At 45.2% G+C, this 25155-nt stretch overlaps 1 protein-coding gene across 3 annotated transcripts in view; it reads right to left on the bottom strand.

The window, feature by feature from the left end:
• LOC117339286 overlaps positions 1 to 25155 on the bottom strand; it is a 46164-nt gene that overhangs the window by 6941 nt on the left and 14068 nt on the right. The window contains exon 1 of one of the 3 annotated variants that reach the window (XM_033900796.1): positions 21066 to 21355. The exons of 1 other annotated variant lie outside the window; for it this stretch is intronic. The gene's annotated coding sequence lies outside the window, so the exon portion shown is untranslated. Of the gene's footprint in view, positions 1 to 20780; positions 20887 to 21065; positions 21356 to 25155 lie in introns of those variants that run through there. One more of the 3 variants, XM_033900798.1, reaches the window with a different exon arrangement.

The following is a 25155-nucleotide window of genomic DNA, read 5'->3' as shown; positions in this document are numbered from 1 at the left end:
TCGGGTACTAATGAGACAGCTACAGATTATAATCTCATGTTCTAATAAGTAATGTTAACCATGAATTAAACATTAAGTATTTTATAATGATATAGGCCCAGTTTTTCGACAAAGATATTAAACGTTATCACTTAAATTGAATTCATACTCTATCGATTATTCACAAGCGCGTTCTGTACTCAAAATAAATACATTTAAACATGGACGATACAGTATGAAGTTATTTATGGAAACGACTCTTAAAAGGAATTTTATTGTATTTACGAGTTCTGTATTTGACCAATACAATTATATTGTAGTTGTTGTCAAGTACCAGCGATTTATCGGGTAGTCTGGCCTGGGGATTGTTGGGTGTAAGTCCCGTCATCAACGACTTATCGGACAGTGTTATACAGCGGAAGGGTAATCTATATATCAGAATAATGTTGAATTTCAAACACGAATAAACATCTAAATAATTGCACAAAAATAATCATGTAATATACCAAAATGCTTGTTTGGACATGTTGTTGCTTACAATCACCAATTATTTGCTGTAGATGCTAACAAATTTTTCTATAGAGTTACTTTATAGTAAGATGTAGCATGGCTCCGTGTAAATGTTTTAGAATTTTAGATTTTTAGATTTTTGACCAAAAACCTAAAATATCAAATTTCAAAACAAAAATGAGTTTTTATATTTTAGATTTTTCACTAAAATTCTTAAGTTTCAACTTTCAAAACTGTTATGAGTTTTTTAGGTTTTCGGTGCTTTGAAGCGGTGAAAGAATGTTGGTACTTTGGAACTTTGAACGGCAAAGGTCTAAAAATCCAAAAATCTAAAATCTCAAAATCGCGAAACGATTTTGTATATTTGATATTTCAGGTTTTTAAGAAAACTCAAAGATTTAAAAATTCAAAGCAGTTTTGAAATTTTAGAATTTTGGTCAAAAACTTAAAAATCTAAAATCTCATTTTTGTTTTGAAATTTGATATTATAGGTTTATGGTCAAAAATCTAGAAATCTAAAATTCTAAAACATTTTAGAATTTTGAATTGTTTAGTGTTACACGGACCAGCATGGAATAATTCTAAGTCACAAAAACAACCAAACCTGAAAAAAGCCAAGGCGAAGCTGTCATGCTCAAAAGTGTCAATAGCAACGGGTAGGAGCATTTGTTTGACAGGATTTGACTTTATGTACGTATAAACACCTTTTTTGTTTTGACCTTGAAATGCAAATGGCGGCTGTGAATGATATTACACAAATATGGCATAAAGGGAGGCATTTCAGTCAATAAAAAAATGCTTCTATATCATACTTTTGAGATATCTGATCATAGTAAGAATGGCCTTTTGAAGACAAATTGTTAAACTGGTGAGTTTTGGGCATTTTTTCAGAAATATTCATCTTGTACCCCAAACTACCACCGGATGAACATTTTTTCCTAAAAGCAGTCTTCCTGTCATGTCTAGAGTTCTTTATAATATAAATAAATAATTTTTGATGTTTCACAACCGCCATTTGCATTTCAAGGTCAAAATGGAATCAATGTTTATACATATAAAGTTAAATTTGGTTAAAGCAGTTCTCCTATTGAATGCTTTGGACACTTGTGAGCATTTTATACGATACAAATGAGCTTATTAGGTACCCCTGAAACATAATTTGTTCTCGTGTTTTGTTGAAATTTACAAACAACTTAAATTAGATGTCAACAGCAAGACCCACAGTTTGACATTATACATATCAAAATTTTATCAAGTTACTTCTGTTAAATTGCACCCTAGTAGGGTTTTATAGCCTTGTAAAATATCACTGTTTTGACTGGATTTGCTGTTTAGATGCCCCTTAAGGTAGGGTCACATTGAGTCAAAGATTCCTGAAACGTGCAAACTATTTCATCTTTAAATGTTTGATTTTTTAAACTAAGCATTAAGATAGCATCGTGGTAGACTCGCCAACATTTCAACACATGCGTTTCGAGGAAAAATTGACCAAGATATGACCTTCAACTTCATCTCAGGACATGATGATATAGCATTTATGAAGAATTTAAAAAAGTAAACAACACTCGATTTGATAATCATGCACAAGATTACTATTTCATCGTCACACGAAAATTGTTTTGTTTAGAAAAAAACATAAATGGTGTTAACTGTAGGTTTTAACTTGACCAGGTGTTCCCTAATATTTCCGTTAACTTGACCAGGTGTTCCCTAATATTTCCGTTAACTTGACCAGGTGTTCCCTAATATTTCCGTTAACTTGACCAGGTATTATCTAAGATTTCCGTTATCTTGACCAGGTCTTATCTAAAACTTCCGTTAACTTAGTCCGGAGTTATCTAAGACTTCCGTTATCTTAGTCAGGAATTATCTAAGACTTCCGTTATCTTAGTCAGGAGTTATCTAAAACTTCCGTTATCTTAGTCAGGAGTAATCTAAGACTTCCGTTATCTTAGTCATGAGTTATCTAAGACTTCCGTTATCTTAGTCAGGAGTTATCTAAGACTTCCGTTATCTTAGTCAGGAGTTATCTAAGACTTCCGTTATCTTAGTCAGGAATTATCTAAGACTTCCGTTATCTTAGTCAGGAGTTATCTAAAACTTCCGTTATCTTAGTCATGAGTTATCTAAGACTCCCGTTATCTTAGTCAGGAGTTATCTAAAACTTCCGTTACCTTAGTCAGGAGTTATCTAAAACTTCCGTTATCATAGTCAGAAGTTATCTAAAACTTCCGTTATCTTAGTCAGGAGTTATCTAAGACTTCCGTTATCTTAGTCAGGAGTTATCTAAGACTTCCGTTATCTTAGTCAGGAATTATCTAAAACTTCTGTTATCTTAGTCAGGAGTTATCTAAAACTTCCGTTATCTTAGTCAGGAGTTATCTAAGACTTCCGTTATCTTGTGAATGTTTACGACATCAGACGTGATAACCTCCCCACGCACCAAATATATACAACTGCACCTAACCCTACAGTAGATGTCCCTAACCCTACAGTAGATGTCCCTAACCCTAAAGTAGATGTCCCTGACCCTACAGTAGATGTCCCTAACCATACAGTAGATGTCCCTAACCATACAGTAGATGTCCCTAACCATACAGTAGATGTCCCTAACCATACAGTATATGTCCCTAACCCTACAGTAGATGTCCCTAACCTTACAGTAGATGTCCCTAACCCTACAGTAGATGTCCCTAACCCTACAGTAGATGTCCCTGACCCTACAGTAGATGTCCCTAACCATACAGTAGATGTCCCTAACCATACAGTAGATGTCCCTAACCCTACAGTAGATATCCCTAACCCTACAGTAGATGTCCCTAACCCTACAGTAGATGTCCCTAACCCTACAGTAGATGTCCCTAACCCTACAGTAGATGTCCCTGACCCTACAGTAGATGTCCCTAACCATACAGTAGATGTCCCTAACCCTACAGTAGATGTCCCTAACCATACAGTAGATGTCCCTAACCATACAGTAAATGTCCCTAACCCTACAGTAGATGTCCCTAACCCTACAGTAGATGTCCCTAACCCTACAGTAGATGTCCCTAACCCTACAGTAGATGTCCCTAACCCTACAGTAGATGTCCCTGACCCTAGATGTCCCTAACCCTACAGTAGATGTCCCTGACCCTACAGTAGATGTCCCTGACCCTACAGTAGATGTCCCTGACCCTACAGTAGATGTCCCTAACCCTACAGTAGATGTCCCTGACCCTACAGTAGATGTCCCTAACCTTACAGTAGATGTCCCTGACCCTACAGTAGATGTCCCTAACCTTACAGAAGATGTCCCTGACCCTACAGTAGATGTCCCTGACCCTACAGTAGATGTCCCTAACCATACAGTAGATGTCCCTCACCCTACAGTAGATGTCCCTTACCCTACAGTAGATGTCCCTAACCCTACAGGAGATGTCCCTGACCCTACAGTAGATGTCCCTGACCCTACAGTAGATGTCCCTTACCCTACAGTAGATGTCCCTGACCCTAGATGTCCCTGACCCTACAGTAGATGTCCCTGACCCTACAGTAGATGTCCCTAACCCTACAGTAGATGCCCCTGACCCTACAGTAGATGTCCCTAACCCTACAGTAGATGTCCCTAACCCTACAGTAGATGTCCCTAACCCTACAGTAGATGTCCCTGACCCTACAGTAGATGTCCCTGACCATATATGTCCCTAACCCTACAGTAGATGTCCCTGACCCTACAGTAGATGTCCCTAACCCTACAGTAGATGTCCCTAACCCTACAGTAGATGTCCCTAACCCTACAGTAGATATCCCTAACCATACAGTAGATGTCCCTGACCCTACAGTAGATGTCCCTAACCCTACAGTAGATGTCCCTAACCCTACAGTAGATGTCACTAACCCTACAGTAGATGTCCCAAACCCTACAGTAGATGTCCCTGGCCCTACAGTAGATGTCCCTGACCCTACAGTAGATGTCCCTAACCCTATAGAAGATGTCCCTAACCCTACAGTAGATGTCCCTGACCCTACAGTAGATGTCCCTAACCCTATAGAAGATGTCCCTGACCCTACAGTAGATGTCCCTAACCCTACAGTAGATGTCACTAACCCTACAGTAGATGTCCCAAACCCTACAGTAGATGTCCCTGGCCCTACAGTAGATGTCCCTGACCCTACAGTAGATGTCCCTAACCCTATAGAAGATGTCCCTAACCCTACAGTAGATGTCCCTGACCCTACAGTAGATGTCCCTAACCCTACAGTAGATGTCCCTAACCCTACAGTAGATGTCCCTGACCCTACAGTAGATGTCCCAAACCCTACAGCAGATGTCCCTAACCCTACAGTAGATGTCCCTAACCCTACAGTAGATGTCCCTCACCCTACAGTAGATGTCCCTAACCCTACAGTAGATGTCCCTAACTCTACAGTAGATGTCCCTGACCCTACAGTATATGTCCCTGACCCTACAGTAGATGTCCCTGACCCTACAGTAGATGTCCCTAACCCTACAGTAGATGTCCCTAACCCTACAGTAGATGTCCCTGACCCTATAGTAGATGTCTCTGACCCTACAGTAGATGTCTCTGACCCTACAGTAGATGTCTCTGACCCTACAGTAGATGTCCCTAACCCTACAGTAGATGTCCCTAACCCTACAGTAGATGTCCCTAACCCTACAGTAGATGTCCCTGACCCTAGATGTCCCTGACCCTACAGTAGATGTCTCTGACCCTATATGTCCCTAACCCTACAGTAGATGTCCCTAACCCTACAGTAGATGTCCCTAACTCTAAAGTAGATGTCCCTGACCCTACAGTAGATGTCCCTGACCCTATATGTCCCTAACCCTACAGTAGATGTCCCTAACCCTACAGTAGATGTCCCTAACCCTAGATATCCCTGACCCTACAGTAGATGTCCCTAACTCTACAGTAGATGTCCCTAACTCTACAGTAGATGTCCCTAACCCTACAGTAGATGTCCCTAACCCTACAGTAGATGTCCCTAACCCTACAGTAGATGTCCCTGACCCTACAGTAGATGTCCCTGACCCTACAGTAGATGTCCCTAACCCTACAGTAGATGTCCCTGACCCTAGATGTCCCTGACCCTACAGTAGATGTCCCTAACCCTACAGTAGATGTCCCTGGCCCTACAGTAGATGTCCCTGACCCTATAGTAGATGTCCCTGACCCTACAGTAGATGTCCCTGACCCTACAGTAGATGTCCCTAACCCTACAGTAGATGTCCCTAACTCTACAGTTGATGTCCCTGACCCTACAGCAGATGTCCCTGACCCTACAGTAGATGTCCCTAACCCTAGATGTCCCTGGCCCTACAGTAGATGTCCCTGACCCTACAGTAGATGTCCCTGACCCTATAGTAGATGTCCCTGACCCTATAGTAGATGTCCCTGACCCTACAGTAGATGTCCCTAACCCTACAGTAGATGTCCCTAACTCTACAGTTGATGTCCCTGACCCTACAGCAGATGTCCCTAACCCTACAGTAGATGTCCCTGACCCTACAGTAGATGTCCCTGACCCTACAGTAGATGTCCCTAACCCTACAGTATATGTCCCTGACCCTACAGTAGATGTCCCTAACCCTACAGTAGATGTCCCTGACCCTACAGTAGATGTCCCAAACCCTACAGTAGATGTCCCAAACCCTACAGTAGATGTCCCTAACTCTACAGTAGATGTCCCTGACCCTACAGTAGATGTCCCTAACCCTACAGTAGATGTCCCTAACCCTACAGTAGATGTCCCTGGCCCTACAGTAGATGTCCCTGACCCTATAGTAGATGTCCCTAACCCTACAGTAGATGTCCCTAACCCTACAGTAGATGTCCCAAACCCTACAGTAGATGTCCGAAACCCTACAGTAGATGTCCCTGACCCCACAGTAGATGTCCCAAACCCTACAGTAGATGTCCCAAACCCTACAGTAGATGTCCCTAACCCTACAGTAGATGTCCCTGACCCAAGATATCCTTAACCCTAAATATCCCTAACATTAGATGTCCCTAACCCTATGGTAGATGTCCCTAACCCTAGATGTCCCTAACCCAGATGTCCCTAACACTGGATGTCCCTAACACTAGATATCCCTAACACTATATGCCGTTGGTGGATTGCAGGTCGGTACTTACAGAGTGTTTACCTATCCTCGTCACCTGAGTCCTCGTTCCCACCCCTAGTTTAGTTGGATCGGTACTAGTTTTTACCTATCCTCACCACCTGAGACCTCGTTCTCACCGCCAGGCTTTACCTATCGTCGTCACCTGAGACCTCGTTTCCATCCCCAGTGTTTACCTATCCTCGTCACCTGAGACCTGGTTTCCACTCCCAGTTTTTACCTATCCTCGTCACCTGAGACCTGGTTTCCACCCCCAGTGTTTACCTATCCTCGTCACCTGAGACCTCGTCCCCACCCCCAGTTTAGTGGGATCGTTACTAACAGAGTGTTTACCTATCCTTGCCACCTGAGTCCTCGTTCCGACCCCCAGTGTTTACCTATCCTCGTCACCTGCGTCCTCGTTTCCACCCCCAGTATTTACCTATCCTTGCCACCTGAGTCCTCGTTCCCACCCCCAGTGTTTACCTATCCTCGTCACCCGAGTCCTCGTTCCCACCCCCAGTTTAGTGGGATCGTTACTAACAGAGTGTTTACCTATCCTTGCCACCTGAGTCCTCGTTCCCACCCCCAGTGTTTACCTATCCTCCCCACCTGAGTCCTCGTTCCCACCCCCAGTTTATTGGGATCGTTACTAACAGAGTGTTTACCTATCTTCGCCACCTGAGTCCTCGTTCCCACCCCCAGGTTTTACCTATCCTCCCCACCTGAGACCTCGTTCCCACCTCCAGTGTTTACCTATCCTCGTCACCTGAGTCCTCGTTCCCACCCCCAGGTTTTACCTATCCTCCCCACCTGAGACCTCGTTCCCATCCCCAGGTTTTACCTATCCTCGTCACCTGAGTCCTCGTTCCCACCCCCAGTTTAGTGGGATCGTTACTAACAGAGTGTTTACCTATCCTCGTTACCTGAGTCCTCGTTCCCACCCCCAGTGTTTACCTATCCTCGCCACCTGAGTCCTCGTTCCCACCCCCAGTATTTACCTATCCTTGCCACCTGAGTCCTCGTTCCCACCCCCAGTGTTTACCTATCCTCGTCACCCGAGTCCTCGTTCCCACCCCCAGTTTAGTGGGATCGTTACTAACAGAGTGTTTACCTATCCTTGCCACCTGAGTCCTCGTTCCCACCCCCAGTGTTTACCTATCCTCCCCACCTGAGTCCTCGTTCCCACCCCCAGTTTAGTGGGATCGTTACTAACAGAGTGTTTACCTATCTTCGCCACCTGAGTCCTCGTTCCCACCCCTAGTGTTTACCTATCTTCGCCACCTGAGTCCTCGTTCCCACCCCTAGTTTAGTTGGATCGGTACTAGTTTTTACCTATCCTCACCACCTGAGACCTCGTTCCCACCCCCAGTTTAGTGGGATCGTTACTAACAGAGTGTTTACCTATCCTCGTCACCTGAGTCCTCGTTCCCACCCCCAGTGTTTACCTATCCTCACCACCTGAGACCTCGTTCCCACCCCCAGTTTAGTGGGATCGTTACTAACAGAGTGTTTACCTATCCTCGTCACCTGAGTCCTCGTTCCCACCCCCAGTGTTTACCTATCCTCACCACCTGAGACCTCGTTCCCATCCCCAGTTTAGTGGGATCGTTACTAACAGAGTGTTTACCTATCCTCCCCACCTGAGTCCTCGTTCCCACCCCCAGTTTAGTGGGATCGTTACTAACAGAGTGTTTACCTATCCTCGTCACCTGAGTCCTCGTTTCCACCCCCAGTGTTTACCTATCCTCGCCACCTGAGTCCTCGTTCCCACCCCTAGTTTAGTTGGATCGGTACTAGTTTTTACCTATCCTCACCAACTGAGACCTTGTTCTCACCGCCAGGCTTTACCTATCGTCGTCACCTGAGACCTCGTTTCCATCCCCAGTGTTTACCTATCCTCGTCACCTGAGACCTGGTTTCCACTCCCAGTTTTTACCTATCCTCGTCACCTGAGACCTGGTTTCCACCCCCAGTGTTTACCTATCCTCGTCACCTGAGACCTCGTCCCCACCCCCAGTTTAGTGGGATCGTTACTAACAGAGTGTTTACCTATCCTTGCCACCTGAGTCCTCGTTCCCACCCCTAGTGTTTACCTATCTTCGCCACCTGAGTCCTCGTTCCCACCCCTAGTTTAGTTGGATCGGTACTAGTTTTTACCTATCCTTACCACCTGAAACCTCGTCCCCACCCCCAGAATAGTGGGATCGTTACTAACAGAGTGTTTACCTATCCTCGTCACCTGAGTCCTCGTTCCCACCCCCAGTGTTTACCTATCTTCGCCACCTGAGTCCTCGTTCCCACCCCTAGTTTAGTTGGATCGGTACTAGTTTTTACCTATCCTCACCACCTGAGACCTCGTTCCCACCCCCAGTTTAGTGGGATCGTTACTAACAGAGTGTTTACCTATCCTCGTCACCTGAGTCCTCGTTCCCACCCCCAGTGTTTACCTATCCTCACCACCTGAGACCTCGTTCCCACCCCCAGTTTAGTGGGATCGTTACTAACAGAGTGTTTACCTATCCTCGTCACCTGAGTCCTCGTTCCCACCCCCAGTGTTTACCTATCCTCACCACCTGAGACCTCGTTCCCATCCCCAGTTTAGTGGGATCGTTACTAACAGAGTGTTTACCTATCCTCCCCACCTGAGTCCTCGTTCCCACCCCCAGTTTAGTGCGATCGTTACTAACAGAGTGTTTACCTATCCTCGTCACCTGAGTCCTCGTTTCCACCCCCAGTGTTTACCTATCCTCGCCACCTGAGTCCTCGTTCCCATCCCTAGTTTAGTTGGATCGGTACTAGTTTTTACCTATCCTCACCACCTGAGACCTCGTTCTCACCGCCAGGCTTTACCTATCGTCGTCACCTGAGACCTCGTTTCCATCCCCAGTGTTTACCTATCCTCGTCACCTGAGACCTGGTTTCCACTCCCAGTTTTTACCTATCCTCGTCACCTGAGACCTGGTTTCCACCCCCAGTGTTTACCTATCCTCGTCACCTGAGACCTCGTCCCCACCCCCAGTTTAGTGGGATCGTTACTAACAGAGTGTTTACCTATCCTTGCCACCTGAGTCCTCGTTCCGACCCCCAGTGTTTACCTATCCTCGTCACCTGCGTCCTCGTTTCCACCCCCAGTATTTACCTATCCTTGCCACCTGAGTCCCTCGTTCCCACCCCCCAGTGTTTACCTATCCTCGTCACCCGAGTCCTCGTTCCCACCCCCAGTTTAGTGGGATCGTTACTAACAGAGTGTTTACCTATCCTTGCCACCTGAGTCCTCGTTCCCACCCCCAGTGTTTACCTATCCTCCCCACCTGAGTCCTCGTTCCCACCCCCAGTTTAGTGGGATCGTTACTAACAGAGTGTTTACCTATCTTCGCCACCTGAGTCCTCGTTCCCACCCCCAGGTTTTACCTATCCTCCCCACCTGAGACCTCGTTCCCACCCCCAGTGTTTACCTATCCTCGTCACCTGAGTCCTCGTTCCCACCCCCAGGTTTTACCTATCCTCCCCACCTGAGACCTCGTTCCCATCCCCAGGTTTTACCTATCCTCGTCACCTGAGTCCTCGTTCCCACCCCCAGTTTAGTGGGATCGTTACTAACAGAGTGTTTACCTATCCTCGTTACCTGAGTCCTCGTTCCCACCCCCAGTGTTTACCTATCCTCGCCACCTGAGTCCTCGTTCCCACCCCCAGTGTTTACCTATCCTCGTCACCTGAGTCCTCGTTCCCACCCCCAGTGTTTACCTATCCTCGTCACCCGAGTCCTCGTTCCCACCCCCAGTTTAGTGGGATCGTTACTAACAGAGTGTTTACCTATCCTTGCCACCTGAGTTCTCGTTCCCACCCCCAGTGTTTACCTATCCTCCCCACCTGAGTCCTCGTTCCCACCCCCAGTTTAGTGGGATCGTTACTAACAGAGTGTTTACCTATCTTCGCCACCTGAGTCCTCGTTCCCACCCCCAGGTTTTACCTATCCTCGTCACCTGAGACCTCGTTCCCACCCCTAGTGTTTACCTATCTTCGCCACCTGAGTCCTCGTTCCCACCCCTAGTTTAGTTGGATCGGTACTAGTTTTTACCTATCCTTACCACCTGAAACCTCGTTCCCACCCCCAGTTTAGTGGGATCGTTACTAACAGAGTGTTTACCTATCCTCGTCACCTGAGTCCTCGTTCCCACCCCTAGTGTTTACCTATCTTCGCCACCTGAGTCCTCGTTCCCACCCCTAGTTTAGTTGGATCGGTACTAGTTTTTACCTATCCTCACCACCTGAGACCTCGTTCCCACCCCCAGTTTAGTGGGATCGTTACTAACAGAGTGTTTACCTATCCTCGTCACCTGAGTCCTCGTTCCCACCCCCAGTGTTTACCTATCTTCGCCACCTGAGTCCTCGTTCCCACCCCTAGTTTAGTTGGATCGGTACTAGTTTTTACCTATCCTCACCACCTGAGACCTCGTTCCCACCCCCAGTTTAGTGGGATCGTTACTAACAGAGTGTTTACCTATCCTCGTCACCTGAGTCCTCGTTCCCACCCCCAGTGTTTACCTATCCTCACCACCTGAGACCTCGCTCCCACCCCCAGTTTAGTGGGATCGTTACTAACAGAGTGTTTACCTATCCTCGTCACCTGAGTCCTCGTTCCCACCCCCAGTGTTTACCTATCCTCACCACCTGAGACCTCGTTCCCACCCCCAGTTTAGTGGGATCGTTACTAACAGAGTGTTTACCTATCCTCGTCACCTGAGTCCTCGTTCCCACCCCCAGTGTTTACCTATCCTCGTCACCTGAGACCTCGTCCCCACCCCCAGTTTAGTGGGATCGTTACTAACAGAGTGTTTACCTATCCTTGCCACCTGAGTCCTCGTTCCCACCCCTAGTGTTTACCTATCTTCGCCACCTGAGTCCTCGTTCCCACCCCTAGTTTAGTTGGATCGGTACTAGTTTTTACCTATCCTTACCACCTGAAACCTCGTTCCCACCCCCAGAATAGTGGGATCGTTACTAACAGAGTGTTTACCTATCCTCGTCACCTGAGTCCTCGTTCCCACCCCCAGTGTTTACCTATCTTCGCCACCTGAGTCCTCGTTCCCACCCCTAGTTTAGTTGGATCGGTACTAGTTTTTACCTATCCTCACCACCTGAGACCTCGTTCCCACCCCCAGTTTAGTGGGATCGTTACTAACAGAGTGTTTACCTATCCTCGTCACCTGAGTCCTCGTTCCCACCCCCAGTGTTTACCTATCCTCACCACCTGAGACCTCGTTCCCACCCCCAGTTTAGTGGGATCGTTACTAACAGAGTGTTTACCTATCCTCGTCACCTGAGTCCTCGTTCCCACCCCCAGTGTTTACCTATCCTCACCACCTGAGACCTCGTTCCCATCCCCAGTTTAGTGGGATCGTTACTAACAGAGTGTTTACCTATCCTCCCCACCTGAGTCCTCGTTCCCACCCCCAGTTTAGTGGGATCGTTACTAACAGAGTGTTTACCTATCCTCGTCACCTGAGTCCTCGTTTCCACCCCCAGTGTTTACCTATCCTCGCCACCTGAGTCCTCGTTCCCATCCCTAGTTTAGTTGGATCGGTACTAGTTTTTACCTATCCTCACCACCTGAGACCTCGTTCTCACCGCCAGGCTTTACCTATCGTCGTCACCTGAGACCTCGTTTCCATCCCCAGTGTTTACCTATCCTCGTCACCTGAGACCTGGTTTCCACTCCCAGTTTTTACCTATCCTCGTCACCTGAGACCTGGTTTCCACCCCCAGTGTTTACCTATCCTCGTCACCTGAGACCTCGTCCCCACCCCCAGTTTAGTGGGATCGTTACTAACAGAGTGTTTACCTATCCTTGCCACCTGAGTCCTCGTTCCCACCCCCAGTGTTTACCTATCCTCGTCACCTGCGTCCTCGTTTCCACCCCCAGTATTTACCTATCCTTGCCACCTGAGTCCTCGTTCCCACCCCCAGTGTTTACCTATCCTCGTCACCCGAGTCCTCGTTCCCACCCCCAGTTTAGTGGGATCGTTACTAACAGAGTGTTTACCTATCCTTGCCACCTGAGTCCTCGTTCCCACCCCCAGTGTTTACCTATCCTCCCCACCTGAGTCCTCGTTCCCACCCCCAGTTTAGTGGGATCGTTACTAACAGAGTGTTTACCTATCTTCGCCACCTGAGTCCTCGTTCCCACCCCCAGGTTTTACCTATCCTCGCCACCTGAGTCCTCGTTCCCACCCCCAGTGTTTACCTATCCTTGCCACCTGAGTCCTCGTTCCCACCCCCAGTGTTTACCTATCCTCGTCACCCGAGTCCTCGTTCCCACCCCCAGTTTAGTGGGATCGTTACTAACAGAGTGTTTACCTATCCTTGCCACCTGAGTTCTCGTTCCCACCCCCAGTGTTTACCTATCCTCCCCACCTGAGTCCTCGTTCCCACCCCCAGTTTAGTGGGATCGTTACTAACAGAGTGTTTACCTATCTTCGCCACCTGAGTCCTCGTTCCCACCCCCAGGTTTTACCTATCCTCGTCACCTGAGACCTCGTTCCCACCCCTAGTGTTTACCTATCTTCGCCACCTGAGTCCTCGTTCCCACCCCTAGTTTAGTTGGATCGGTACTAGTTTTTACCTATCCTTACCACCTGAAACCTCGTTCCCACCCCCAGTTTAGTGGGATCGTTACTAACAGAGTGTTTACCTATCCTCGTCACCTGAGTCCTCGTTCCCACCCCCAGTGTTTACCTATCTTCGCCACCTGAGTCCTCGTTCCCACCCCTAGTTTAGTTGGATCGGTACTAGTTTTTACCTATCCTCACCACCTGAGACCTCGTTCCCACCCCCAGTTTAGTGGGATCGTTACTAACGTTTACCTATCCTCGTTACCTGAGTCCTCGTTCCCACCCCCAGTGTTTACCTATCCTCGTTACCTGAGTCCTCGTTCCACCCCTAGTGTTTACCTATCCTCGTCACCTGAGTCCTCGTTCCCACCCCCAGTGTTTACCTATCCTCGTTACCTGAGTCCTCGTTTCCACCCCTAGTGTTTACCTATCCTCGCCACCTGAGTCCTCGTTCCCACCCCCAGTTTAGTGGGATCGTTACTAACAGAGTGTTTACCTATCTTCGCCACCAGAGTCCTCGTTTCCCACCCCCAGGTTTTACCTATCCTCGTCACCTACGTCCTCGTTTCCACCCCCAGGAATGTTTGTAAAACTCGGGTAGTTTTGTGCATACGTTTTTATTAGATTTCTTTGTGGCGTGTTTTTGTGTATTTACATAGACACTTAAGGTCACATTTAACATACACATTAGATCGATATCTTCCAAACAACAGTCGACATATGTTTTTTTGTTTTATGCTAAGTAGAAATTTGAATCAATTCCAATGTCAAACCAACACCTGATATGGACCATAACCCCAGATTTCCCAAATCCTGATTTTCAAAACCCTATATTTCCCAAACCCTATATTTCCCGAACCCTGATTTCCAAAACCTTGATTTCCAAATCCCTAGATTTTTCAAACTTTAGATTTCCCAAACCCTGATTTCCAAAAACCTAGATTTTCAAAACCCTACTTGTCTTGCTTGTCTGAAAGGCCACGATTAGTGGCACTGAAGGGGACAAAAATGGGCAGAGTGTTATGTTTCTTGTTTGACAGGACAGAGTGAACAATTATGACCACTTTCAGGCCGGCTTGTAACCATTTGACAATCTCTCAACATCAAACAGGTCTTTACTCTCCTAATTACTCCAATCAGCTCCACGAGAAATAAAATGCGGAGCTTTCAAACTTAACACACACAAAACCTGGCGTGCAACATTGAAGAAACCATGGAAACATCAGGCAGTTTTTACGAGCTTACGCAGACAGCAACTGTGATAACAGGTAAAGAATCCGACATGTCGTTATACCAGACACTGGTGACGTACACTCCATTACCGAGAGTCATATCAGACATGTCGTTATACCAGACACTGGTGACGTACACTCCATTACCGAGAGTCCTATCAGACATGTTGTTATACCAGACACTGGTGACATACACTCCATTACCGAGAGTCATATCAGACATGTCGTTATACCAGACACTGGTGACGTACACTCCATTACCGAGAGTCATATCACACATGTCGTTATACCAGACACTGGTGACGTACACTCCATTACCGAGAGTCATGTCAGACATGTCGTTATACCAGACACTGGTGACGTACACTCCATTACCGAGAGTCATGTCAGACATGTCGTTATACCAGACACTGGTGACGTACACTCTATTACCGAGGGTCATATCACACATGTCGTTATACCAGACACTGGTGACGTACACTCCATTACCGAGAATCATGTCAGACATGTCCTTATACCAGACACTGGCGACGTACACTCCATTACCGAGAGTCATATCACACATGTCGTTATACCAGACACTGGTGACGTACACTCCATTACCGAGAGTCATGTCAGACATGTCGTTATACCAGACACTGGTGACCTACACTCCATTACCGAAAGTCATGTCAGACATGTCGTTATACCAGACACTGGTGACGTACACTCCATTACCGAGAGTCATGTCAGACATGTCGTTATACCAGACACTGGCGACGTACACTCCATTACCGAGAGTCATATCACACATGTCGTTATACCAGACACTGGTGACGTACACTCCATTACCGAGAGTCATGTCAGACATGTCGTTATACCAGACACTGGTGACGTACACTCCATTACCGAGAGTCATATCACACATGTTATACCAGACACTGGTGACATACACTCCATTACCGAGAGTCATATCACACATGTCGTTATACCAGACACTGGTGACGTACACTCCATTACCGAGAGTCATATCAGACATGTCGTTATACCAGACACTGGTGACGTACACTCCATTACCTAGAGTCATGTCAGACATGTCGTTATACCAGACACTGGTGACGTACACTCCATTACCGAGAGTCATATCAGACATGTCGTTATACCAGACACTGGTGACGTAGACTCCATTACCTAGAGTCATGTCAGACATGTTATACCAGACACTGGGGACGTACACTCCATTACCGAGAGTCATATCACACATGTTATACCAGACACTGGTGACGTACACTCCATTACCGAGAGTCATATCACACATGTCGTTATACCAGACACTGGTGAGTGACGTACACTCCATTACCGAGAGTCATGTCACACATGTCGTTATACCAGACACTGGTGACGTACACTCCATTACCGAGAGTCATGTCAGACATGTCGTTATACCAGACACTGGTGACGTACACTCCATTACCGAGAATCATGTCAGACATGTCGTTATACCAGACACTTGTGACGTACACTCCATTACCGAGAGTCATGTCAGACATGTTATACCAGACACTGGCGACGTACACTCCATTACCGAGAGTCATGTCACACATGTCGTTATACCTGACACTGGTGACGTACACTCAATTACCGAGAGTCATGTCAGACATGTCGTTATACCAGACACTGGTGACGTACACTCCATTACCGAGAATCATGTCAGACATGTCGTTATACCAGACACTGGTGACGTACACTCCATTGCCGAGAGTCATGTCAGACATGTCGTTATACCAGACACTGGTGACGTACACTCCATTACCGAGAGTCATGTCAGACATGTCGTTATACCAGACACTGGTGACGTACACTCCATTACCGAGAGTCATGTCAGACATGTCGTTATACCAGACACTGGTGACGTACACTCCATTACCGAGAATCATGTCAGACATGTCGTTATACCAGACACTGGTGACGTACACTCCATTACCGAGAGTCATGTCAGACATGTCGTTATACCAGACACTGGTGACGTACACTCCATTACCGAGAGTCATATCACACATGTCGTTATACCTGACACTGGTGACGTACACTCCATTACCGAGAGTCATATCAGACATGTTGTTATACCAGACATTGGTGACGTACACTCCATTACCGAGAGTCATGTCAGACATGTCGTTATACCAGACCGGGACGTACACTCCTACCTAAGTCATGTCAACTTTTAAAAAAACACTGGTGACTACACTCCATTACCGAGATCTACAACATTCTTTTTTAAACCCAAAATGGTGACGTAACTCCATTACCCGGATCATGTCAGACATGTCGTTATAAAACCCGCACTGGGACGTCACTCCATTACCGAATCTTCGACATTCGTTATACCCGACACTGTGCTACACTCCTTACCAAATCATTCAGCATGTCGTTAAACCCAACACTGGTGACTACACTCCATTACCAAGGGCATGTCAAAAATTCGTTATACCAACCTGGGGACGTACACCCATTACCGAGAGTCTGTCCGACTTCGTTTACCTGACCGGTGACGTCACTCCATTCCGAAGTCTGTCAACATGTTTTTCCAGACACTGGTGCGTAAAAACTCCCTTACCGAGAGTCATATCAACTTCGTTATACCACCCGGTGAACCCCTCAATTCCGAAATCATGTCAGACATGTCGTTATACCAGACACTGGTGACGTACACTCCATTACCGAGAGTCATATCAGACATGTCGTTATACCTGACACTGGTGACGTACACTCAATTACCGAGGGTCATGTCAGACATGTCGTTATACCAGACACTGGTGACGTACACTCCATTACCGAGAGTCATATCAGACATGTCGTTATACCTGACACTGGTGACGTACACTCTATTACCGAGAGTCATATCAGACATGTCGTTATACCTGACACTGGTGACGTACACTCCATTACCGAGAGTCATGACAGACATGTCGTTATACCAGACAATGGTGACGTACACTCCATTAGCGAGAGTCATATCATACTTGTCGTTATACCAGACACTGGTGACGTACACTCCATTACCGAGAGTCATATCAGACATGTCGTTATACCTGACACTGGTAACGTACACTCCATTACCGAGAGTCATGTCACACATGTCGTTATACCAGACAATGGTGACGTACACTCCATTACCGAGAGTCATGTCAGACATATCGTTATACCAGACACTGGTGACGTACACTCCATTACCGAGAGTCATGTCAGACATGTCGTTATACCTGACACTGGTGACGTACACTCCATTACCGAGAGTCATATCATACATGTCGTTATACCAGACACTGGTGACGTACACTCCATTACCGAGAGTCATGTCACACATGTCGTTATACCAGACACTGGTGACGTACACTCCATTACCGAGAGTCATGTCAGACATGTCGTTATACCTGACACTGGTGACGTACACTCCATTACCGAGAGTCATATCATACATGTCGTTATACCAGACACTGGTGACGTACACTCCATTACCGAGAGTCATGTCACACATGTCGTTATACCAGACACTGGTGACGTACACTCAATTACCGAGAGTCATGTCAGACATGTCGTTATACCAGACACTGGTGACGTACACTCCATTACCGAGAGTCATATCACACATGTCGTTATACCAGACACTGGTGACGTACACTCCATTACCGAGGGTCATATCAGACATGTCGTTATACCAGACACTGGTGACGTACACTCCATTACCGAGAGTCATATCAGACATGTCGTTATACCTGACACTGGTGACGTACACTCAATTACCGAGGGTCATGTCAGACATGTCGTTATACCAGACACTGGTGACGTACACTCCATTACCGAGAGTCATGTCAGACATGTTATACCAGACACTGGCGACGTACACTCCATTACCGAGAGTCATATCACACATGTCGTTATACCAGACACTGGTGACGTAAACTCCTTTACCGAGAGTCATGTCACACATGTCGTTATACCAGACACTGGTGACGTACACTCCATTACCGAAAGTCATGTCAGACATGTCGTTATACCAGACACTGGTGACGTACACTCCATTACCGAGAGTCATATCACACATGTCGTTATACCAGACACTGGTGACGTAAACTCCTTTACCGAGAGTCATGTCACACATGTCGTTATACCAGACACTGGTGACGTACACTCCATTACCGAGAGTCATGTCACACATGTTATACCAGACACTAATGACGTACACTCAATTACCGAGAGTCATGTCACACATGTCGTTATACCAGACACTGGTGACGTACACTCCATTACCGAGAGTCATGTCACACATGTCGTTATACCAGACACTGGTGACGTACACTCCATTACCGAGAGTCATGACAGACATGTCGTTATACCTGACACTGGTGACGTACACTCCATTACCGAGAGTCATATCACACATGTCGTTATACCAGACACTGGTGACGTAAACTCCATTACCGAGAGTCATGTCAGACATGTCGTTATACCAGACACTGGTGACGTACACTCCATTACCGAGAGTCATGTCAGACATGTCGTTATACCAGACACTGGTGACGTACACTCCATTACCGAGAGTCATGTCAGACATGTTATACCAGACACTGGTGACGTAAACTCCATTACCGAGAGTCATGTCAGACATGTTATACCAGACACTGGTGACGTACACTCCATTACCGAGAGTCATATCACACATGTCGTTATACCAGACACTGGTGACGTAAACTCCATTACCGAGAGTCATGTCAGACATGTTATACCAGACACTGGTGACGTACACTCCATTACCGAGAGTCATATCAGACATGTCGTTATACCAGACACTGGTGACGTACACTCCATTACCGAGAATCATGTCAGACATGTTATACCAGACACTGGTGACGTACACTCCATTACCGAGAGTCATGTCAGACATGTCGTTATACCAGACACTGGTGACGTACACTCCATTACCGAGAGTCATATCAGACATGTCGTTATACCAGACACTGGTGACGTACACTCCATTACCGAGAATCATGTCAGACATGTTATACCAGACACTGGTGACGTACACTCCATTACCGAGAGTCATGTCAGACATGTCGTTATACCAGACACTGGTGACGTACACTCCATTACCGAGAGTCATGTCAGACATGTCGTTATACCAGACAATGGTGACGTACACTCCATTACCGAGAGTCATGTCAGACATGTCGTTATACCAGACACTGGTGACGTACACTCCATTACCGAGAGTCATGTCAGACATGTCGTTATACCAGACACTGGTGACGTACACTCCATTACCGAGAGTCATGTCAGACATGTCGTTATACCAGACACTGGTGACGTACACTCCATTACCGAGAGTCATATCAGACATGTCGTTATACCAGACACTGGTGACGTACACTCCAGTACCGAGAGTCATATCAGACATGTCGTTATACCAGACACTGGTGACGTACACTCCATTACCGAGAGTCATGTCAGACATGTCGTTATACCAGACACTGGTGACGTACACTCCAGTACCGAGAGTCATGTCAGACATGTCGTTATACCAGACACTGGTGACGTACACTCCATTACCGAGAGTCATGTCAGACATGTCGTTATATCAGACACTGGTGACGTACACTCCATTACCGAGAGTCATATCAGACATGTCGTTATACCAGACACTGGTGACGTACACTCCAGTACCGAGAGTCATGTCAGACATGTCGTTATACCAGACACTGGTGACGTACACTCCAGTACCGAGAGTCATATCAGACATGTCGTTATACCAGACACTGGTGACGTACACTCCATTACCGAGAGTCATATCAGACATGTCGTTATACCAGACACTGGTGACGTAGATACGTTTCAACCTTGTCTTATACTGTAATTGCCCAAACCCAATAAGGTTTTCTTTTTTTTAAATAATTATAATTAACCTATGCATAACCCTAATTGATATGTACTGTGTTGGTGAGAGATTAATTATCAGGTCCTACATAACAAAGAGTTCAAAGTAAGTTAGATCTTTTCATATTACATAGAAACTACACAGGTTTCAGATAACTGCTCTAGAAAACGAATATTTCCTTCTAGTTGATAAGGCTCGTTTTATGTTAATCAACCATGCATTGTATAAGTGTAAGGGAATGCATTTTTTTTAATTTTACACTTATTCTACTGTTCAGGAAAAAATAAACCTGAAGTCCCTTTAATCTAACACGGCTTTCCAATGAAAATAACGTACGTTAATTAAGCAAAATATTTCGAGACTCGGACCACCATTAGACGCTTTAATTGATAAGTATTGGTGTACACACATCACGTGACTCCACTCACCTGCCCTCATCACCATGCCGTAGTAATTAACTCATGGACACACCTGTGGTTTGATGATGCACTTGTTTACCCTTTTTAATTGATGTGGTTAGAGGTACATGTTACAGCTCCGGCCTGATTGCCTTCTATCGATAACACAGAAACCACGAAGTGGAACTGTCAAACTCTCTAATCACCCATTGTATTAAGTTAAGATTTATTGATATTCTAATGAGATTAACGTTCATACATTATAATCTCTCATATAGAGTCCCAGATTACGTCCTAAATCAGCTTCATACTTACCACACACTTGGTGCTATCAACTTTAACATATCTCAACATTCATCAGGACTTTGTATGTTAAATCCCATGCTGTTTCCAATGTAACTCCACTTCAAACTATTCCATGTGTGTAACAAGCTCCGCTCACCAATAGGTTAGAGTACCACACAATCACCACAACAAGCCTCTTAATTTAAAAATCAAATTTTAGAAACTTGAATCTAAACCAAATAATTAGAATTCAAATCACCATCCAGTGTTCTGGCCTGGTTAGATACTCCATGTTGTCTGTATCTGGTAATGTTGTCTTACTGTCCCTACACACAATAACCACACTGACATATTCCTGATTTAAATATCGATACGTATTAAGACGTGGGTCTCTGCCGTAAGCCTTGTCAGCTTAACGCGGAGCAAACACGACCTATACACCTGGGGATTTACCTATAGAGTTTTTTTATTCTAAAAAGCATTACAGATATCTTTAGGTGTTTGTTTATGGGACAGACTGTTTTTATTATGAGTATATATTGGTGTTGTAATATCACGATAATTAAACATGTATTTACATGAGCTGTAGGCAGGGCCCTCTAAAACAGACCAGTAATCCGATTCCTACCCATTGATATAAATGTTTATATTCATTACGGCCTGCCTTGGGAGGACATTTAGCGTATAAGTCGGGTGTAATTTGTATAATAGACTTTATGATTCGGCAATAGCCGAAACGAGGATATGTAAGGACAGATAGACGGGTAGATAGGTATGTAGGTAGATTGTATACTCCCAGCTATACGGCTCGGGTCTGATCGCGGATAAACGGTAAAGAACAGGCCACACGTGTTCGGGAGGAATGCACTTAATGTTTAGAATTTTGATATTTTTTTATAATAAGTATGTGTTTACATCTATTTCCTCTTGGTATGTAGATTGTGACTGAACTCTGCAGATTTGTGTTAAACTTTCAAACAATACTTTATTAAGCGCTAGAGTGACCATATTGACACGGATATCATACTCCATAGGTCGCCGTGAAAACTCGCGGTATATAGATTTTGTGTGATAAGTCTTACAGTTTAGGAATGCCCAACTTATAAGACAGCTATATCTGTAGCGAGGATGGGCAGAAAATAAGCGTAAGAGTTTAACGTACAGCTGCCATAACATATAAATGTATTGATATGGCGAAAATAATCATTAAATCAATGTATAGATCAGGCGTACTGATTTGATATATTTATATCTAAAATATAATTACTAACATATCTGTACATTAAACGCCTAATAATTCTAAGGATGAATAAAGCAAATAGAACGATTCAATATATAGCAAACAATTAATATAGCAAACGAAATATTATTTAATGTATAACAAACAGAATTAATATAGAAAACAGAATGATTTGATATATAGCTAACAGAATGATTTGATATATAGCTAACAGAATCATTTGATATATAGCTAACAGAATGATTTGATATATAGCTAACAGAATCATTTGATATATAGCTAACATAATCATTTGATATATAGCAAACAGAATGATTTAATATGTAACAAACATAATTATTTGATATATAGCAATCAAAATTATTTGATGTATAACAAACAGAATTAATATAGCAAACATAATGATTTAATATATAGCAAGCAATATGATTTACTGTATAGCATCTTTCACATTTTTTAAATATAACTTTTCTGGAACAGGATAGAACCATAGGGTATGCTATCAAAATATGAAGTACCTGACTGCAAGTCTTAAGCTGGTAGGTTAATTCATCTATTGGTACCGGAGATGAAATTCTTAAGAGAGTAAGACTTTAAAATTGAATCAATTTTGAAATGTTAATTTTAATATCTTGAAAAGCTTTGAATTTAAAGTGATGGCTTTGGGTTATAACCAAGTATAGATATCGTGCTACTAAGAAATATAAACAAATAATATATAGACTAAAGACAGGGGGGATAATTCAAGGTTATTTCCTCCACCCACTAATTTCTGGACTTTTTGTAAAAAAATGAAGAATAAAAAAGGGGAAGGGGAGAAAAAATCAGGAATAGAGCCATTATTTAGATAAAAGAGTCGAAACACAGACACAGGACACGGAACCGGGCAAGTGACCACTAAACAGCCAGATATATCACCAAACACTGAACCGGGTTAGTGACAACAGAACAACCAAACACATTACCGAATACCGAACCGGGGTAGTGACAACAGAACAACCAGACACACCACCACACATTGAACCGGGGTAGTATCAACAGTACAACCAGCATACCACCGTACCCCGAGCCACGCTATATACCGCTACCATTGAAATACAAAATGTATATCCGTATCTTCCCTGGTCTATAGTCCTCCTTAAAACTCTACATGGGTCATATTTTCATTATCAACCCCCCGTCCCCTTGAATCTAAATTCCTCCCTAAATTCTGCCACAATGCCTCCAAGATGAGAATGCCATCCGAAAATGAGCTAGTCGGTCCCATCATCTGGTTTACAGGGACGCTGGATGGCACAAAATGTCATATGTGGTAGCTCGCTATAGGGACCAACCAACCAATTGTTTTCCCATAGACTTTAGTGTTAACGTTCTGGAGTATTTCATTCAAATTCTTGAATTCAATATGACAATTATGGTTTGTAACAAAAGTTTAGGGTCTCATATAACACCTAATCCAAAAAAAGTTGGGTCCTTGAGCTCAAATTTTTTCCAGGGTAGCCATTTTGAAAATGGGTGAATTTCGCAGTAAAAATTCTCAAAAATCTGAAATGTTTACCTGTTAATTATTATTACCCGAACTTTTGGAAAAAAAATCAATCGGACTTACAAAATTTATATCAACATTTCTTATGGATAGTTACCTACCAGGCTACATATCTATTTTCTTACTTCATAACATACTGGCCAATCAGTGACTGGCAGACATTTTATCCTTGGCTCAACTGTCTATACACGGGAGATGTTTAAAAAATCTATTTTTTTCAATTGATTGGTTGTTCTCTATAGCGAAATTGAATGATTTGGTATATAGCTAACAGAATGATTTGGTATATAGCTAGCAGAATGATTTGGTATATAGCAAATATAATTTTGCGGCGGGAGCAGTGTATCAGGGAGACAAGTGGGACAGTGTATCAGGGAGACAGGTGGGGGGCAGTGTATCAGGGAGACAGGTGGGGACAGTGTATCAGGGAGACAGGTGGGGCAGGGTATCAGGGAGACAGGTGGGGACAGTGTATCAGAGAGACAGGTGGGCAGTGTATCAGGGAGACAGGTGGGGGCAGTGTATCAGGGAGACAGGTGGGGCAGTGTATCAGGGAGACAGATAAGACAGTGTATCATGGAGACAGTTGGGTCAGTGTATCAGGGAGACAGGTGGGGACAGTGTATCAGGGAGACAGGTGGGGACAGTATATCAGGGAGACAGGTGGGGCAGTGTATCAGGGAGACAGGTGGGGCAGTGTATCAGGGAGACAGGTGGGGACAGTGTATCAGGGAGACAGGTGGGGGGTAGTGTATCAGGGAGACAGGTTGGGCAGTGTATCAGAGAGACAGGTGGGGATAGTGTATCAGGGAGACAGGTGGGCAGTGTATCAGGGAGACAGGTGGGGGCAGTGTATCAGGGAGACATGTGGGGGTAGTGTATCAGGGAGACAGGTGGGGCAGTGTATCAGAGAGACAGGTGGGGACAGTGTATCAGGGAGACAGGTGGGACAGTGTATCAGGGAGACAGGTGGGGCAGTGTATCAGTGAGACAGATGGGGTAGTGTATCAGGGAGACAGGTAGAGGCAGTGTATCAGGGAGACAGGTGGGGCTAGTGTATCAGGGAGACAGATAAGACAGTGTAACAGGGAGACAGGTGGGGGCAGTGTATCAGGGAGACAGATGGGGGCAGTGTATCAGGAAGACAGATGGGGCAGTGTATCAGGGAGACAGGTGGGGGCAGTGTATCAGTGAGACAGGTGGGGCAGTGTATCAGGGAGGCAGGTGGAGACAGTGTATGAGGGAGACATGTGGGGACAGTATATCAGGGAGACAGGGTGGGACAGTGTATCAGGGAGACAGGTGGGGGCAGTGTATCAGGAAGACAGATGGGG

This window comes from Pecten maximus, chromosome 12 (assembly GCF_902652985.1).
Source record: "Pecten maximus chromosome 12, xPecMax1.1, whole genome shotgun sequence".
NCBI lineage: Eukaryota > Metazoa > Mollusca > Bivalvia > Pectinida > Pectinidae > Pecten > Pecten maximus.
This window is presented reverse-complemented; position numbering and strand designations above follow the sequence as displayed.